The following is a 20819-nucleotide window of genomic DNA, read 5'->3' as shown; positions in this document are numbered from 1 at the left end:
GAGGGCGTGTTGTTGCATGCAGCATTCCCATTGGAATGCTCTTGAGAGGTTGAACTCATTTTCTGAGCAATTGTTTTTATAAATTCAGTATTTTGCTTCCAGTGCTCATGGCCAGATAGTGTATAACCTGGTCTCTACCCAGTATTATCCATGCTGTTTTCACACTTACCTCCAAGGGCCAAAGATTATCTCACAGAAGCTCCGAAAGAATTCCTGTTTCTGAAATTCATGTGTAAAAGGAAATTTTTAAAGGGAAGAGGGTGATAATTGAGTTCAAAGTCTGAAGAATTTTTGTCAAGGATTATATTGATTAATAACAAAAGCTCTCTGGCATTTTCAGGCAGACATGTGAAAAAAAGTAGTGATTGTAATTAATTTTTAGTGAGTGCCACATATTTGATAATTGCTCTGATTCACGCTATTATATTCCTCTTCCTTCACCCACAGCAAAATAAGCTTAATTTGATTCATACCCTTAGGAAGAAAAAAAAAAGCCTAAGATTACTCACATGGCTGTGATTCAGCTCTTGGCTCCCACCACCTCCTCCTCCTCCTCATCCTCCCTTTCTCCCACCCTGCCCACTCCCATGTTCACTCCCACCCAGTGGTGTTGCCATCAAAAAACTGAGTCAGTTTGTTCTTTAAAATGGGTGGGGAAAGAAGACAACTAATAAAAACTTTTCTGAGCGAAGTATACTGCTTAGAGCTGAAATCATTGCAGGAAGACAGGCAAAGCGGCTACTTACATAACATGAGAAGCTTGAAACAGAGGCCAGCCCTCATAAAGAAATGTTCAGATTCTTATATAAGACTAGTATAGCTTGTGTGCATGTCTGTAGAGGCATACACATAGCCATGGAGGCAGGTTTCTGTGAAAAACCTCTGATATTGTGGATCTTACATAAAATGTATACAGAAAGAATCTTGTTTTCAAAGTAGGATACTTTGCTATAATCAAAAAGTGAATATAGAAGCAATCCAAAGATTTTTGATCATTGCAAAACATAGGTGATAAAGACATTTTGTTTGCCTTCAAATGAACGTGTGACTTGGCAGCTTGAGGTTTTTTTGTTGTTGTTTGTTTTTTTGTTTTGTTTTGTTTTGTTTGTTTTTGACAGTGTCTTGTTCTGTTGCCCAGGCTGGAGTTCAGTGGCACAGACCACGGCTCACTGCAGCTTTGAACTCCTGGGCCCAACTGATCTTCCCATCTCAGCTTCCCAAGTAACTGAGACTACAGGCGCACACCACTGTGCCTGGCTAATTTTTTTATTTTAATTTATTTTATTTTATTTTATTTTGTAGAGATGAGGTCTCACTATGTTGCCCAGGCTGTTCTCCAACTCCTGGGCTTAAGCAATCCTCTCACCTCGGCTTCCCAAAGTGTTGGGATTATAGGCGTGAGCCACTGCACTCGGCCACAAGATTGTTTTTTGTTTCTCTCCTGAGGAACTGTAAGGTTAGTACTAAAGGTGACAGCTCACCCTTAGAGAGCTGATGGTGGTAGCAGACATATTGAGGCAGCAGTCTCTGTTCCTTGCTTGTATTTTTTCGCTTATTCCCATTCTTCAGATGAAGTAAAAGCCTTAGAGAAATGAAGGGACTCTTCTATGTCCCCACAGGTAATAGCCTCAGAGACAGTATTACAACCCAGGCTGTTTGTCTTTACCCTGACTTGTAACTTTGGTTTCTGGGAGCCTGACACAGTTGGATCGTTTGGTATTTTAGAACTTACCCAAGACAGGAGTGGCGGTGGACAGGAAGTTCCATGCTGGAGCTCCAAACCAGCCTTGAACTGAACTGTTGAATCAGGTCTGTGTGCATCTTCAAACTGGGCTGCGACATGGAGGGGAACAGAATGGAGCCTTCCCCCATCACTCATTTGTAATCCCAACCACCCTCTCTTCATTTTGCTGGCTTTTCCCCCATTATGTTACCATCTGTCTCCAAAACATTGCCTGGGTAAAGACAAACTGGAGCAGTTGCTCGCCCTCAAACAAAACACAGAACTACTTCTCCTCACTCCCATTCCCCCCCACACTAGTGCCGAGCACCATATTTGAGGAATTCCATATTTATAAAGCTTGCCTGCACCTCGATGATGTCTGCTTGCTGTCCTTTTTATTATTCTTCAAATATGTTATGTGCTGACTGGAAACGATTAGCTTTTGTTACTGAGGGGTTTGTGGGATGCTTGAAACAGCTTCATATAGTTCTCAGATGGAAATGCATGCTGTTTGCTCCTTTAAGAAATGCAATTTCTTAATGAAAGACAGCATAGAGGAGAATGCATACTGAGGTTCCCCACCCAACTCTCTGGGTTTCTCCTAGGGTAGTTGTGGTAGGGTTTTATGTCACGGCCCTGTGGAGCGAATAAACAGTGGATCTTGGGTATTTTTTTCTGAGTCTGTACCCATCTTTTCATGCCTCTGACTAGGGGCCCTTGTTAATGTCAAGGGCAGTGCTCTGTCCCCAACAGAGCTGTAGTGTTGCCCCCAGTCTCTGACCCACTCACCTTCTTTCCTGGCTGATGACACTTCCAATGTCCTGACACATCTGGGCAAAGTGGAATTGGAGTTCTTAAATGCCCTCTCTGGCTGGCCCCAGCTCGATTCTGCACTGGCCTTAGCAGGCTCCAGGAAGTTTGGAGAGGAAAGACCCAAACAGATCTCAGATGTAAAACTGGATGAGTATTTCAACTGCTGAAACTTTAGGAGGAAAATATGGATGGGCTACGTGTTTGTCAACATTAGTAAAATAGTTACTAGTGATTCTTTTTTTAAAAAGTTATGGAATCATATTTTTCTCATTCAGAAGTGTTACTTAGGGAATGACTGAAATGTGTATGACTCCAGAGTTCTCTGTCAGACACTGTTCTCAGCACTTAACATAGAATCATTTTTTAATCCAGGTGCCACAGCTAGGAACAGCAGAACCGGAAGTCAAATCCCAGCAAGTCTGACTCCAGAAGCTAGACTCCTCAGAGATGTCATAGGTCCTTTTAGATGCCAGAGTTTTAGATGTTCCATTTTATTCACATTCTATTTTCATAGCCTGTGTTTATTTCCATTGAAAGCCATATAATTATAGACTTTATGTTCTGTATCTTAGCAAGGTAACTGTCTTTAAGCCAATAAAACTTAATATATTACTACTGAAGTATGAATAAGTGTTAATAACTGAGAAATACATACACATGGTTAAAGTAGAATTCAAAAGTGTAATTTGGAAGTGCTCTCGAAATAGTTTCGTGTGATTTTAATTTCTGAAAATCAATTCTGTATGTAAATTGAATGTAGTGTTTATTCCAGTAAAACCCTGCAGGAAGTCTTTTTATAAAGTGAATAATCAACTCCTGAATTAACTGTTATACATGGTTTCAGTGTGTATACCTTTTCTGTGCTCTCATCTACCAATCTGAAAATTAGATATCTGAACATTTTTCTGTGTTTCAAATGTTGGATGTATTTCCTGTATTGTAATAAAACTAGTTATCCATCAAGGCATAATCAACAATAAATGCCAAGCCTTAGTCAGAGCAGTTGCTGACTTTGCTCAAGGTTAAAGGAAGTATGCTGAAAAGAGATAACTGTAGTTAAATTGCTCAGCCCAAGCCTTCCAGATTTTTCATGTGGGGAATTGCACTTCTTATTACTGTATTCTTCCTGTCTACATAATACCTGGGAACAATTTACTCCATGTAATGCCACTCCCATCTTGGTAGTAAAGTTTTTACTGAAGAGGAAGACTACTAGGGCATGTCAGTATATTTAATTGGAATTTTCACTGGTGATTTTCAAGTTTTTATTTCACAGCTTTTAGGCAGGTCGAGACTAAAGGACTGTACAGATTTTTTTGGTGATGTGATTGTATTACGTGTGTGCTGTGTGTGAGTAGCTCAGCTTAGAGTGTGAATTGCAGTAAATGCAAAAGTGAAAGCTGCAACATGGCTCTCATGCTCCCAACCACTTCCTGAAGAACCCGCCACGTGGGCCCCAGACTTAGAGACTTGAATCTTCAGGATGGAAAGAGTCCAAGTCCCTCATGGTAAAGACCTCAAGTAAACCTAAATGTAGAAAACCTGTTTGCTACTCTTGTGTGAATTAAAACGTTTGGTTGCCTCCATTGTAAAAATTTCAGTGCACAATTCTGAAATTTAAAATATTAGGGAACAGAGCCAGAGCGTTGCCATACCTTAAAAATAATCTTGCATCTCTCCTGTTTACATGATTCAATTCTTGAAACCAGTTGGAATGTGCGTCCTGATCTCTAAATGTACAAGTTATTTTAAAAAAATGTGAGCTTGTCAGCTTAGCTACAGCCACCAGTCTAATAAAACTGAGTCACATCCAAATGGGCTGCACTTAAACTACCCTCCCATTCTAGGGAAAACGTGGCTGGAGGAGGCAGTCTGAGTCATCACCTGGTTTGTTTGACATACACTTCCTTCCATAAATTGGGAATGGCAAGCGGCACAGTGTTCTGGGCTTGCCTGGGAGAAGGAGCTGTTGCAGCCTTGCACGATCAAAATAGGGCCTTTAGGTTTGAAGGATGAGGTTGAGCCCATATTTTGACTCCAAATGTCGGGGGAGGGGAGAAGAAGTCGACAGATCCAAACAAGGAACATTTGTAAGTACCAATTTTGGAGGTCGGAGCAATGGTAGGGGTGTTCACAGTTGAATTTCTTCCTAAACATAAAAGGTGTTTAAGAGACAAATTGGGGGCATTCAAATAAAAATAAATGGGTATCTAGTTCACAAAGTGGGCTCGTTTACTTAACAAGAGTGTCCTTGATGTGTACAGTTTAAAATGATTGAGAGAGAGATGATTTGTTGTTACCATACGAATCTGTTCTGACAATGTTTAATTTCACTTAATTTATTTAACTATTTTAAAAGAAATGTATTTCACTTAGGAATCTTTTCATGGCCAATTTGAATCTCCTTCAGGGGTATTTTGAGGGGATGGGAAGAGAGGCTCATGTGTCTCGCACATTTTCTTACAGCGGTTTTGCAGAGGCTCACTGGAGCTTTTTAAAATAAAGAAGTTTAGAATGTAAAATTATTGGAGACTATAGAGGAAGGGGAAGGAGGAGTAGATTTATAGCTGAAGTGGGTTTGTAAACTCAGCGTCTGCTTTGGGATTATTTTTTAATATGTGCCAGACATTCTTCTGATTTTCATCCTGGCTTGGTTGTGGCTCTTTCTCTGTCTGTGTGAGGCTGGGGTGTTCCCTGTTTTAAAGCCGTAGTTGTCGCAGCCTGGGCGTTTTCTGTTTCGGCTTATGGCTTTTTTTCTCTTTTCCTGAATGAGTGTCCTTTGTGTAACCCCAGTAATTCAGAAATCCTGCAGTCATAGGGACTGCCCTATCATGTGACTTAGGTACTAGGTGCTGGCTGCGATTGGTCAGCAGCTAATTGGCGGGTCCCTATAAGAGGTCTTGGGTCGGGCGTCCGGCCACTCTCCTGCCTGGGCTGCTGCTCAACGGGGGCTGGGGGTGTGTGGGGCGGGGGTGGTCTGTCCAGTGATTCAGCCACATGTGATAGATGACCAAGTGACTGCTTTCTTGGAGTCCGCACACCAGTGGAAGACTCTCAAAGTGGTTGTGACCGACTTGATCAAACTCTAGGCTTCCTGAACTGGTAACTGTCACTTTAATATAGGTTACTGATTAAACTCAGAAAAATGCAGCTTAAAATCTTTGCCAGGAACTTGTGTGGACTTACTCCCTGTTCCCCCCCACCCCCCTTGTTCTGATTTGTTTTGTCACAGGAATGAAATGCAGATAACTCTTTAGAAAACTTTTGTAGGAAAAGCGCCTCGTGTGATCTGGAACAAAGACGTTTTATAATCAGATTTATCAAGCTGCGAAGAGGGAGTTTTAGTGAACGGAAGCAGCAGCATTCTGTCACCAGGAAATACTCCTTTATCCAGAATTGGTAAGTGAAAAGTGGCATTGCTCCCTAATAGATATCATATGTGTGTGTGGGAATTGAAAAATTGTTCACAGACCCCTAACAACTGTGTTGAACAGAGAACACATAAACAGTGAGGAGTTCTAAAAAAGAGCAGCACGAGAATACCGCATAAAGACTGAGAAGAAGCCAGGTAATTAACAAAAATGAGCTGAGTGCTATCAGTTTAGCTAAACATATGTAATACAGCTAGATTTGGTTGTTTTATTTTTTCTTGTTAGTGGAGGAGAAACATAAAATCAGAATGGGCTGTTTAGTAGAATTGCGACATTAACTTTCCATGGATGTAGATTTCCATCTAGTCTGAATAGCATGTATGAAATTTGAAGGGATGCTTTCAGAATTAGTCTACTTGCCCTCCTTTCCTTTCCTCTGCATTAAGATGTCAAGTATTTAGTTAGAACCTTACAAGATGAAAGTTGTACAAAATGAAAGTTCAAGTAATGCGTCGGAAACACCTCTCCTGATTGGGAAGGGTAGATTACAATGGCAATAGATTTTTGTTTTTTCTTTCTTACATTTGTGTCACGAATTTTAAGTTTGTTCTATTGGATTACATTAGTACAGCAAAAGGGGGGTTATTTCTATCTATATGGTTCATGACATTTTGAGAGGTCGTGATTAGTAGTTCTTACTGGTTTCGTATGCATGTTCCTGCCTGTTGAATTCAGTTTTCTAATCTTGAATCTGAGCTGCCTTTATGTTAAAGGGTTCTAGAAAAAGACAATAAAGCTTTGAATGCCTGTGTTATATACAACAGGTTCCTGTTCATGATGTATAAGGTAACGCAATTTTATTTTAGGCATGAATGTCTAATTTCTTGATTTGGCTTCTTAAGAATATACTGAAAAGGTTGAATAGAATAAGAAAAAGAACATTAGAAAAGAATGGTGGGTGACTGCCTGATTTTACTAGTTTCTTATTGGTCAATAGAAGTAATCATGTGATGTCTACTTATAGAAGCAAATGGAAAAAATTTTTCTTCTTTAACTGCTAACAATTATATAGGCAATTTTAGCAATCTTCATTTATTAATTCGAATATATAATTATAACTGTTATTAACAGAATAAGTTTTGGGTAATATAGGAAATAATAATTATTTCTTTCTTTTTAAGCCAAATTGGAAGTTGAATCTACTTTTGGTTCCTGTTCTGTTACTTTCAAAATCTTAAAATCCTTAACTCAAAAGGGAAAATGTATAATAAAACAGGATAGCAGTGCTGAAATTTCTCTCTCTTAGCAGTGGAGTGGGATGAGGGTGGGGCAGGGAGATGAATCTAGTGAGATATATTAATTGTTTTTTCCCCCTCTTGTATACTTGGATAACTTTTGAGATCAGTTTTCTCAGACTAGCAGCTCTCAAGACTTTTGCATAAGTATTTATTCTTAAAGAAATAGAAAGACAAGATAAGCACGGCTCTTAAGGGCAGGTCCTCCAATAAGTCAGGAAACTGGTGATCCAAACTTGTGAATATGACAAGTCAATTTGACTTAATTAAGGAATGGCATTAGTTTTCTTGAAGCACATGAATTTATAGGTTTTTAGAGTCTTGAAGACAGAAAAATGGCAACAAACCATTAAGGTATTTACAGGTAATTTATATTCAACTGCTAGCTTATGTTTTCAACTCTGTATTTCATGTAAGTAAATACTTGGGGAGAACATGATGATTTAATAATCTGGATAAATACTGCCGTGCCTGTTGGAAAAAAGCCTCTAATTTTTACGTTTTCCTCATCCATTTAAAATCCATTGTTTTGAATGACAAAATGTGATAGAAACAGGTTGGAACAGTAAATGCTAGAAAGTATATCCCAGAAGAATTAACTGAGAACTTCATGTTTTCAATTCTATTTGCCGTTCTCTGTTCTCAATTTATTAATTTTTAAAAGTACATCGAAAGTGAGTAGCATTGCTTGCTCTGAATTCTCCTCTGGGGTCATTGAGAGTATTCACATTTTCGTATACACTGTTAAAAGATATTAATGCCATGCATATGCCTTTGTCTTTGTGGGTATGTAAAACAACAAACTGAAGGGATCTGGTCAAGAGACAGACCTCAAAATAATTTCTCTGAAATAGTGTTTGAATTTGCCTGTTCGGGAATGTAAATGCTTTCCCTTTGGGCTTGTTTCTGAAGTTTTTGGTGTAGTATACAGTTTTACCCAATTAAATTTTTCTTTTGAGGTCTGTATATGTATGGGTGTCTATATTTGATTTGAAGGGGGAGTTTTAATCATTAGTGAAACAAGTGGCTGTTTGTTAGAACCCAGATAAGCCTCATAGTGTTGTTCCTATGACAACTGAGTAGTTGGGTGTTGAAATGTAGCTTTAAGTTCTTGGTTTGGAAATGTCATTCAGACCTCCCACTATAGTCTCATTGAGTAGGAGGATAATGAGAAGGGGAAAAACCATGAAGCAACATAAGTATCTCCGTTCGTTTCATGTCTTCCTGACTTGTCTTTGTGTACAGGATCGCCATGGGAGTGGTAAACATAGGTCTTGAACAAAGCAATACTTCAATAAAAAAAATACACGGAAAGGGTCAGAAAAGTTGGGGAAGATAAATAACAACACATGGGGGCAATAAAGAGGCAAGAGAAATAGGCTTCCATGGGTTTCTGCAAATCCTTTATCCAGTACTGACCAGCAGTGAGAACATCTTGAACCAGTTATTGTATAGCTCTTCAAGAGCTGTGAATTTCCTTAAAATGCAATGTGGAGAAAATTCCTTTGGTAGCAGGATGGTTTACCACTTTGGCATAACATTTATTCATCTCCCCCAGGCAGACTACAGAGGATACTGTGTTCTTTTAAGGCACATGTTTTTAAACCAGTTGTTCATTTGTCATTTAATAGCTTTTGTCTTTTTTCTATGGGAAAGACAAGGTTGTACTATTAAAATAGTGATAAAATTTAAGTATTTTATTCTATATTCAAAAAGTGCTTTTGAAAAGTACTTAGAAAAAGATTGTTTGAGACCTGTTGTTTGTGGAAATGTCTGTCAATGGAGAATCTATGGAGCACTGTATTTGAGGAGAGGGATTGTTCAGACTAATATTTGGCATAGCTTAATTATGCAGTTGTTGATTTTCCATGTCTGAAGGTCTTCCTATTTCCTACTCCTAAATAGTTTTAACTATTTATTTGGTTGCTAGAACCTCCTGAAGTTAGAAAGAAAAAGATTTCAGTGGGGTTAGTCTCTTAATAAATATATGCCCACCATCTCTTCTGTAATCCAAAAAGCTCTGAAAATCAAAAGATTTTCATGTAACAAATTTGGCAGCAAATCCTGACCTGAACTGATGTGAAGCTAATGATAGTCTTTGTTTAGCTCGCTCAGAATGAGTCTTTGTATGTTTTACTGTAGAAGTATTAATGTGTTTGATCACGGAGTATTGTTCCAGACTCCCCTAGAGGTTTATATACTATATTGAATAGTCAACCTATTACCGTTATAAAATAATAATAATAATCAATCTGAGTGTCAGGTAAGCATTTGTGGACCCATAATTACTGACATACATTGAGTTCATATTATATGCCAGGTACCATTCTAAATGAATCACTGGCATCTAAGAACAGTGTCTGGCACATAGTAGGTACTTAGTAGACACGTTTTGGTAGGAACTGCTTTACACTTATTAAATTCTTTAACTCACAAAAACAGTATACAGGAAGTAGCGGAGCCAAGATTTGAAAGCAGACAGTCTAGCTCCAATCTGCTCTTAATGATTCTGATGCAGGTACAAGAGAGGACTGGAGATGTGGCACTGGACTTCTTAACTGAGTCAGAGGGGGTGTTTGAGTGATTTACTTTATTCATAGTCGCCCTATACCTCCTACGATCAAGAGCTGGTGGTATCACCACTATGGTCATTAGCCGGGGCTGTGGCTGAATGCTTATAACAGGTTCTCCTGGGTGGGAGTGTAGGAATTCCAGGGGTCTGAACTCTCCTCACAGGCTTCCCAAGGTGATCTCCATCAGTAAATCAGCCCGACTTTTTCATCTTGAAAAATTAAGACATAGGAAATAACTCTTTCCTTAACCCTAAGGAAGTTTCCTTGAACAGTGGGAAAAACGTTTTTGTAGACATTCCTTAGACCCCTTACCCAGCAGGAGGTGTGGAATCAATAAAGAGGGCATGGGTCACCTCCAAGGTTGTGAGCTCCCTGGCTTGGGAACTACACTGGGACACAGCAGAGCCTCTTGGGAGAAATCAGGCAGCCCATGGAGCTTCAGCTGCATGACTCTTTGAATTCACAAAAGGATACCTTTAACAGTACTTCTCAAAAAATGTATATAAGGCATGTCTCAAGTCCCTATATGTTTCTAGGGATAAAAAAATTCATTTCAAACTGATGGCAACCTCCCCATTCTATTCCCCAGCTTTCTATCCTTCTTCCTGCTTAATTTTTCTTCTTAGCACTTGCCTCTGTCTGACATATTGTATGTCTTACTTATTTATTCATTTGACATTTTAATTAGACACTAGCAGTATTGTTTTCTTTGAATACATTTAAAGGTCCTAGATTTATTTCTTTTTGATGTTCATCTTCTAACTCATTCCCTCCTATCAATCTCAGACTGCTGTAAATAAATGATTTTTTGCCTTTTTTTTTTACTATTAGTTATCATATTTATTTTTCTTAAACAAGCTGTACTGGTTATACAGTCTGAATTTGGAGAATAGACGTCTTCATTCAGGAGGGGAAATTGAGCCAAGTTTGAATATAATCATTGGGTAACAAATCCAGAAGATTAAGTTACTAAGGAGAACATGCAAAGTAAACACTTGCATTTTATGAACTACCTTCAATTTAAATAGACAACTGGGTAACTGTATATGACATGTTTTGGGAGTAAGACCTGTTAAACCTACCTACTTCCTACTGTTTTCATTTGAAAAATAAATCAATTATTAAACAGTTATTCTACACATTAAAGACTGTAAGTGATTTAACCTTGAATATTTCCTGACTCAAGTTCTTAAAATCCTCAACTCTAACCTCTTGTTTTTCAACCCCATATTTATTCTAGTTTATTCTTTCCAACATATTTAGGGTAATCTAAAACATAAAGTAAAAAAAACCCCACATATATTATTAACTATAAACAATGTGGTTATGTAAATGCATCATTTTAGTTGATCTTTTTTCTTTAGCCTAGTTCTTTTTTTCTTTTCTTTTCTCTCTTTTTTTTTTTTTTTTTTTTTGAGACAGAGTCTTGCACTGTCACCCGGGCTGGAGTGCAATGGTGTGACCTTGGCTCACTGAAACCTCCACCTCCTGGGTTCACGTGATTCTCCTGCCTCAGCCTCCCGAGTAGCTGGGATTACAGGCACACACTGCCACGCCCGGCTAATTTTTTTTTATTTTTTATTTATTTATTTTTTATTTTTAGTAGAGACGGGGTTTCACTATGTTGGCCAGGCTGGTCTTGAACTCCTGACCTGGTGATCTGCCCGCCTCAGCCTCCCAAAGTGCTAGGATTACAGGTGTGAGCCACCGCGTCTGGCCTAGACTAATTCTTAAAGGAACAGATTAGATACATACAAAAGTTGAATTTAGTATGCTTTTGTAAGTTAATATAATGATTGGGACATTTTGTTTTCTTAGCTATGCTTTATAACAAAATAGTTCTAGTTACTTTCTTTTAAATGGTTACTAAAGTAATAAGTTGCTTTTTAAAAACCTAGTATAACTATTTAAGGTAGACTATGAAGAGTAGGCTTAGGTTTCATTTTAAATTATCTCCCCTTTCTGCCACGGAAGAGTTTAATTCCCCTGATGTGCTTATGGTATTGAAAGCCCATTGTTGGTGTTGGTATTGAAAGAAAGCTTAGTTTTTCTGCGTTTCCTAAAAGGAGAGGGAAGAAAGATTTTTAAAAGTGAAAATCCATTGATTTTTTTTTTTCTTGATTAGGATTTGTATAATATATCTGAAGTGAGACTAGAGTTCTTAAAGTTGAGAGAAACAGTAAATATGTACACGCCCGGCAAAACTTTGCAGGGAACATTCAGAGTTCGGATTACCTGAAAAAAATCTTGAAAGCTTCAGACATTTTCCAGAGAGTGTTAGTGCGTGAAAGTGGTACCCATGACCCCAAGAGGGTGTCCATTCACAGCCTCCATTGAAGTAGTTTACTCCCTAAGAGGCCCAGGCTTTGGAAATAAGTAGATTTGTGCTTTAAGCTCCCTTTGCCCCTTGCTAGCTGAGTAAGCTACTCCGCTATTTCCCTGAGCCCCAGAGTGTAGAGCATCAGAAGTAGTGCACAGGTTTGTTGTGTGAGATAACACATGTAAAGCACATGCTGTGGAACCTGGAGTAATGGTGCTTAACACACTTGCATTCCCTTCCAAAATCCCTTTAGGAACAGACTTCTTCAGTTTAGTCCTAAAGCCTGTAGATCCATGCTAAGTGATATGACTTTTTTTCACATCAGATTAAGCAAAACACTGATGATGGTGACTGTCGCTTATTGTGCAGTTACCATGTTCTGGACAGGCACTGTTGTAAGGGCTCTACCTGCATAGACCCATTTTTCCTCATGACAAACTATTGGTGCAATTATCATGCCCATTTCATAGATGAACACACAGAGGCACAGAGAGGTAAAGGAACTTACTTAGGGCCACTCATCTGTCATGGAACCAGAATCTAAATCCAAATAGGCTGTTGCCAGTACAGATGGTAAGTACATGTACTTCTGGCAGGAAAGCAGAATAAAAGTTGACTGAACCTGAAAGTCTCGGAAATGGTCTTCTCATTTCTATTCTGTAAAGTGTCATGTCTTCTAGGCCTACCTCTGTCAATATTGAAATACAAAATTAACTTTTTCTGCTTTTTATTTCACAAATCAACGGGAACAGTCTTAGTCATTTGTGTTTTATGAGTTTTAATTAGGCCACTGCAGTCCAGGAGGGGAATTCCTTGTTTTCAGTTGATCTCATATACTAACAAGTTTAATCATGTAACTTCCCCTATTTTTTTCTCTAATGTTTTCACTTGAAAGTGGGGGTGGGAGGGAGAAGTATGTTAGCATTTGAGTCCTAGGGATGCACTTACATCAACCTTTCTGGAAATTCCTTCTTGCTGGCATAGAACTAATCCGTAGAAAAATGAAATGTGTAAGAATCTGTATTTACTAATATTTTTCTTCTTTATCTCCATCTAGTTCTGGATATTTTCTGGAGGATGGGGTAAAACTTCGAGATAAAGAAGTACAGGAAGCCATCTATGTGCATAAAACCTTATGTTTGGGTGTGGACTTAATTTTCAGAATATGGGAAAGGGGTTTCACATTGAGAATTTCCTCTTTCAGATGTAGATTGAGAATTTTGACTTAGAAGATGAGGGCATGTTATCCTAGCCCGTGGGTTCAGAGTGCTTGGAAGTCTCTTTAAAAAAAAAAAAAATCCCCTGGCCTTGGACTGAGCCTGCTCTTGGAGGATTTATTAATCATGCCGGCCTTCATTCTTTCCTTTGTTTGTTCATTCCTTCATTTGTCCATACTCTCGCATAAGTCGTTCAACATCTACCTGCAAATAGGTGAAAGAAAGGATGGGAGTGAGAGTCCATCAGGGGATGGGAGAGGAGTAGCAATAAACTCACTCTATGTTCCTTTCACCTCACCGACTGCATCTTGTATCTGATTGTTTGCCCCTTTGGAGACAACGTATATTTCACAGACAGACACTCACAACACTCATGAAGGTCTTTAAGCATCTTCCTTTGGGAGCTGCATTTCTTTTTTTAAAGTGAGAGGAGAAAATGCTTGTGAGGGAAAAACAGTGCAGAGAAATGGTTTTTCTTTCTTTCTTTTTAATGTTGGCGGAAGAAGGGTTCATAGTAGGGAACGTATCAGTAAATATAATCTAAGAGCACCCATGCTTTCAAATAATTTCCTTGTTTAAAGATATTAAGTGCAGTAGCGTTTACAATTAATGATCACAACCAGTTACAGATTGCTTTGTTCTTTCTCTACTCTTGCTGCTTCACCTGCCTACGCTTATAATAAAAGAACATTAAGAGACAACAAAGGCCATCACAAAGATGTCTTCAAAAATAATTTTAAAATAGAATTTTAATTAATTTAAAGGTAAGAAGTGTTGCCATGCCCTCAATCAAATTTATTATGACTTTTTGAAAATATCTCTAAGTAAATATATAGAAAATGAGGAATGAACATAGGGGAGGGCTTTTGGAATTTATACTACTATTCTTTCAAAAAATATTACTCGTCTCCATGTTGCAGTTAGGAATACGCTTCCTTAAGACAGAGTCATTATCTTTACTTGTTATTTAAGTCTTGATATCACCTCCTATAGTTTTTGAAAGACATCACTCTTCAAGTTGTCTTCAATGGCACAAACTATACCTGTGCATTTTCTGAAACAAGTTTGACCATACCAGCAAAGGCAATGAAAATGCTTTGTCTTTCAGCATGAAATGTGAAGTCTACATTATTAGTGGGTATATATGGCCCAAGGGAAGAAAATGTTAAAGTAGATTTAAAAACAAAAACAAAATCACTCACACTCTAAAAGAATGTCTCAGTATTTCAAGGCTCTTCTCTCTCTCTGTGTTAAAACCAATAAGGAGGCCTCAGGACAAGTTAGGTTGATAATGACAGTGAATATCTACCTTTCTCCCCATTCCGTTTGACATCCATACTCCAAAAGACCTTCCCTTATTTTCTATGCATGGGTAGCAGGGAGATTATAGAGAAACTGTTCTTTTTCCTGCTTTCTTTTTTTACTGCTGGGGGAGTGATCACTTTCCTACAGCTCTTGTCCACCTGGCCCTTGAGGCGTTTGGAGTTTTGGTAAGGTGTTAACAAAAATTGTCTCAGGTGCCAACTAAATTTCATAAGCTTATAGCAGCACAACAGACTAAGACACCACATGGGAAATGTACATTTTACAAAAATGTATTATACATCTACCATGTCTACCATGTGCCTTACAGAGTTCTGGGTCTGATAATACAGCAGTGAATAAAGTCCCCGCTCACATGGAGGGGGTAGGCTGATGGTGATGGAACTCATAAGTATACGGCAGGTGTTAGTAAACACTGCAGAGAAAAATAAAGCTGTGTCAGAGAGAGAGAGTACCTGGGGATCAGGGGTAGAGCGACGTTAACCAGGGCTAATAGGAAGGCCTCTTTGATATTATTAGGCCAGTGAGGAATCAGCTGTGGGAGTGTCTGGAGGAAGAGGATTCCAGGCAGAGAAAATAAAAAAGTAACTGCAGTAGAGACGGGAGCAGGCTTTGTGTGTCCAAGAGACACATCATGGCAGATCAGGTAGGACTCTGTTGGCCACAGTAAGAAGCTGTTTGGAAGGTAGGAAATGATAACTAGAGAGAGTGAAGATGGTATTCTGAGAGTCTATGTGATTTATTGTAGGGATCCCAGAGAGTCGAGCCCCTTGTGCCTCATAACTGGAGTGTTTACAAGCCGTGTAAGGCCTTCTTGCAGTAAAATGCTACTTTTGTAATTTAAATTATTATGCTATGAAAACCTTAGCAAAGATAGATAAAGTTGAACTATTTGAAGCACAATTACAGCTAAAAAGCGCAAAGTGGGCAATTCTTCCTATCACATCTACTCCTCAGAGAGATGTGGGGTACCTGAATGTCTAACTGTGGAATGTTTTGATTTGATTTAAATTTGCCAAAAACTCATCTTCCATAAGGCATATCTTTGCTGATTTTTGCACTCAGTAACAAGCAGTTTAGAATTTTGAACTGAAGGGATTTTAAATCCATGTTTAAAGTGCTTTCATTTTAAAATAATTCTTAGTTTTATGTTCAGTCAGATGATAAGCTCCTTTTTAAAATTCTGTATGAAAACTTACTGTTTGGTACAGGTTAAGAAGTCTTGTTATACAGTACTTATTTTATTGGAGGTACAAAGAGAGTGTGGAAAAATAAAGGCAATTGGCCAGGTGGGAAGGGTAAAATTGTTTCATGTACCTTTTCTCTTGTAAAGTTGTGTTAAAAACATTTTTGTAATTTCTTAAAGGTAGAGTTGATTGCCATAATTTGATTGCAGCCCCCTGTCATTACTTCACTATTATACTCGGATACTAAATGCCCCTTACTAAATGTAAGGAAATGGGCAAGTTCTGTCATCTGGGAGTTTACATGTTAAGAGACATTGCACGGGTGAGAACAGACATAAAATGTATATGTAATTATATCGACAACATACAGGGCTTAGAAAGGGGCTTGATAGCCTTTTATAGGTGTCGTCCAGGTTTATCTTACTTGAAATACTGCCTGAGACTCTATACCTAATTCTTATCACATAGCCTTTCTATTAGTCAGTGATAGATTTGGGTTGGGTTAACCCTCATATTCTTTTAGCAAGGGACCCACCTGCAGAAAAGAGTTATTATTGGTTTTGTCATTTATAGTTTAGTTCAACAAGACCGGATTTCCTCACCGCCTTTGGCTGAAACTGACTGACTAAATCAGTTTCACTTGTGGGGTAGAGAAATGAGTAATTTGGGAACATAGAGCGTTGTGTGGAGGAGAGCTTAGTTTGCCCCTCTTCATCCTCCCCTTAGGTAAGAAGTCTGCATTGAGAGAGGGAGAAAGATTTGGGACATCATGGGGAAACTGACCCCCTTGAGTGAGACACATTGGGAATTAAGAGAAAGATGTAAAAATGGACCAGGAGAGGATGTACAGAAGCCCCAGGGGAGCCAGAGAATTTCTGGTCCTAAGCTCAAGTGTCAGCCTCAGTTCTGCCTAGCATCTTGGACATGCTGTCCCTGCTGGCTTATCTCCTGTAAGACAAGGGGCATACTCCTGACTTACTGAGCATCCCATCTCAGAGGAGCTGGGAGGACAAGGAATTCAGGAATGGACTTTCAAGACAACATCTAACCCGAGTCTTCTGCAGACATTTCTCTACTGAATCTACTTTCTAAGTGTAGATTAATGTCTAAGAGATAGACATTAAGTTTCTTTTTCTACCAGCCTCTGACCCCCTTGCTTTGAGGAAAACACATGTGTTGTCCATGAAGTGGTGAGTTCTGTTTGGTCCTTCCTCTAAGATTGGTCCGGGGCTTGAGCCGTTTTGCCCCATGTGCTCTGGGATTTCCCCCGGTTGTCCCCCCATATAAGTAGACAACTTGCTGTCTGTGTTCTAAGACCTTCATATTTTTCCCTTTGACTTGAGTCTGTTCTGGAACAATTGTGTGGTGGCTGGGCACTGCAAAATGAGTCAGTTCCTGCAGTTTGGTTACAAGTTCTCAAAAAGTATTTCAGAATGTGGATGTGGTCAGCAGAGTCATTTTCCAGACATCTAAAAGGAAACCCACATCAACTGTAACAATTGAGCTACGAACCGATGGCTCTACACAACAGAATGGGGCCTGCTTTTCCTCAAAGCCTGTAGGTGCCCTCACATCTAGCATTCTCTATGGATCGGAAAGGAGAATTCATCTTCATGCTTGTAGATCACATTTTATCTGTTACTGTTGACATAAAAAAATGCGATAGAGGTTTTGGCCTTCATCACCTTTTGAATGTGGGCACAAATTTGACATAAGAAATAATTAGTAAAATGGAATCTATGGGATTAGAGTATAATTAGTGCAAAGTGTGAAATGTGGCTTAGGGATAGATGCTTGGGTAATTGAACTAATGCACGAAGGAGAGGTTAAGATGGTTTGGGTACCGATAGAGTACATCGAAATATGCTTATTTGGTTTACTAATAGTCTGAACCTGTGCAGACTTAGCAGCAATACTGATAAAATATCATTAAATCCTTTTCAAGCTTTAAAAGAAGTTCAGATTTGTCATAACATTTGGAGAATATTTTCGCTCCACACAAGTTTTGGAAAATAATCTTTGTGAATTTTTTTATCCTCTTGGGTATCATGAATTGTAAAATTTTGTTGCAGTTCTCGGTTACCAGTCTTGCTCCACTCATTAAAACTGATGGCATTTTCAATAATAAGAAAACAAAATTTAAAAATGGGTAAACGATTTGAACAGACACTTCACCACAGAAGATACGCAAATGGCAGATAAGCACAAGAAAAAATCTTTTCAATGTCATTAGTGAAACACAAGTCAAAACCACAGTGAGGTACTGCTACACACCTATCTGAATGGCTAAAATTTAAGAAGCCAGCCATGCCAACTGTTGGTAAGGATGTGTAGGATTTAGAACTCTCATGTAAAATGATACAAACATGTCAAACATACACCTATCATATGATTCAGCTGTTTCACTCCCAGAGAAAAGAAAGCATGTGCTCACCTGAAGACTCGTACGTGAATATGCGTAGTAGTTTTATTAGTAATAGCTAAAAGCTGGAAACAATCCTAATGTCTATCAACAGGTAAATGGATAAACAAATTGTGGTGTATCTGTATGATGGATACTACTCAATAATAAGAAGGAATGAACTATTGATACCTTCAATAACATGGATGACCCTAACCCATGAGAGTCATATCATATGATTCCATGTATACAGAATTCTGGAAAATGTGAAAGCAGATCAGTGGTTACCTGGGGTAGGGGAGATGGGGGTGGCAAGAAAGGGGTTACAAAAAGGCCCGAGAAAACTTCCGGGCTGGTGGATAATTTCTGTCTTGTGTTGATGGTTTCATGGGTGTATATATGTCAAAACTTATCAAATTGTACAATTTGAATATGTGCAGTTTATCGTATGTCAGTTATTCCTTAATTCTTAAAAAAAACTTAAAATAAGAAATCCTTGTTATAGTAGATGGAAGGCTTTAAAATGCCCTTATTTGGCAAAATCAGCATTTCTTGGGGGGAGGGGGGAACCTGATAGAGTTTTAATGGTTTGAGGACAGAAATACGACCTTCTAGTACAGATGAGAAACCAAAGTTAAACAGTGAACATAATAAATGGGATCTCTTTAGTCCCTTTTGTTTACAAAGCATTTGAACAAGTGGTTCAGGAAGTATCTTTTCCAGCATGGTGGTTCCAGCTGCCTGCCCGACTTCTAAGCATTAGCACTTAAACAAACTTACTGTAGCAGTCTACCGTGCAATGTGGCTAAGACATCCAAAGTTGCTGTGTTCAGATTGCAAAGATAAGACATGAAAATCCCCACTTTCAGATTCTATCATTGTTGGAGAAATAAATCTCTCATATTTACACAGTGCATGAAAATTTATGTATTTCCAGCTGTATTGAGGTATAATTGACAAATAAATTGTATATATTCACAGTGTGCAATATGATGTTTTGGTATATGTATACATTGTGAAAGGATTACCACAATCAAGCTAATTAGCATATGTATCACCTCACATAGTTATCTTTTGTGGTGAGAACGTTTTAAGATTTTCTCTCTTAGCAAATTTCAGGTATATGATGTAGAATTATTAACTATAAAGTATTTTCATAAACCTCATCCTGTGAAATCCTTTCAATGGTCCTATTACAGGTAGGATCAGTATTATCCTCGTTTGCTTTGGCAGCAAACTGAGACCCAGAGAAGCCAAGCTACTTGGCCAGGAATACAGAGTCCCCATCTTCTTGCTCAGAAATCACCATTCTAACTACTACACTTTGCTTCTTCCTCCAACTATTGTCATTGAGTGTTTGGCTAAGACTCTTCACTCACCAATTTGTCAGGTAGTTATTAGAGTTCCTTTTTAAAAATATGAGATGTTCAAGATGATAATTCCCTCTAATCCTCTGTTTCCCCGTTTCTAAATGGGTAATAACACAGCCACCAGCTTCCCAAGTTTGTGACCCTTACACGTGGAAGAGTCATGAAAAGTGGGCAACTCTGTGTACCCAGTGGGTGTTGATGTTACTGTGTGACTGCCCTCTTTGTTCCTGGGTTACTGATGACACAGTACTGAGTGGCTTTGCAAACCCAACAGGGAAACATAGCAGTTTAGTTACATTAGTTGCCCTATAGCTTCCTTCAGAATTGGAAAGTTGCGCAATAAGAAATCCTATGTACTGGATTATTTTAAATTCTTCTTTAAAGGACACTAAACCATCATTAGTTGGGTCCCAGAGACTCACCAAACAGAGCTTAGAGGCAGATGCCATTGAGGTTTACTTAGCTAACAAGATTGACCCATGTCTGGCATCCTCCTTTTCTCCTTGGTTGTGTTGCCTGTACATCTCTCCTCCTTATTCTTCATCATTTTTGATGGCCTTCTCTCTTCACTAGCCCTCTAACACACTTTAGAAAATGTTTTGTTTTTTTTTTAAATAACTATTTGATGTATTGGCAAAATGAGCAATTTTCCTGAGAGTTCTCTGTCTGTCCCGACTGGCACTTTTTTTTTTTTTTTCTTTTTTCATATATTGATTTCTTTTAAATTAAATTAAATTTTTTAAAATTTCTGTTGGTTTTGGGGGAACAGGTGGTGTTTGGTTACATGAGTAAGTTTTTTGTGAGATTTGGGTGTACCCATCACCCGAGCAGTATACACTGTACCCAATTTTTAGTTTTTTTTTTTGAGACAAGTCTCACTCTGTCACCCAGGCAGGAGTGCAGTGGTGCAATCTCGGCTCACTGCAAGCTCCGCCTCCCGGGTTCATGCCATTCTCCTGCCTCAGCCTCCTGAGTAGCTGGGACTACAGGCACCCGCCACCACACTCGGCTAATTTTTTGTATTTTTAGTAGAGACGGGGTTTCACCGTGTTAACCAGGATGGTCTCGATCTCCTGACCTTGTGATCCGCCCACCTTGTCCTCCCAAAGTGCTGGGATTACAGGCGTGAGCCACCGCGCGCAGCCCCAATTTGTAGTATTTTATCCCTCACCCGCCTCCCACCCTTTCCCCGAAGTCTCCAAAGTCCATCGTATCATTCTGGCACC

At 38.8% G+C, this 20819-nt stretch overlaps 1 long non-coding RNA gene across 1 annotated transcript; it reads left to right on the top strand.

Moving 5' to 3' along the window:
• The first annotated feature begins 4636 nt into the window (after positions 1-4636).
• On the top strand, positions 4637-18511 carry LOC107971142 (uncharacterized). Its single transcript, XR_001714073.3, has 2 exons — positions 4637-5638; positions 5769-18511. It is a non-coding gene; the product is annotated as an uncharacterized LOC107971142 (long non-coding RNA).
• Positions 18512-20819: the final 2308 nt, after the last annotated feature.

The sequence above is a fragment of the Pan troglodytes genome, chromosome X (genome assembly GCF_028858775.2).
Source record: "Pan troglodytes isolate AG18354 chromosome X, NHGRI_mPanTro3-v2.0_pri, whole genome shotgun sequence".
NCBI classification, from domain to species: Eukaryota; Metazoa; Chordata; class Mammalia; order Primates; family Hominidae; genus Pan; species Pan troglodytes.
Note: the sequence above shows the minus strand (reverse complement) of the source record. Positions and strands in the feature narration are given on the sequence as shown.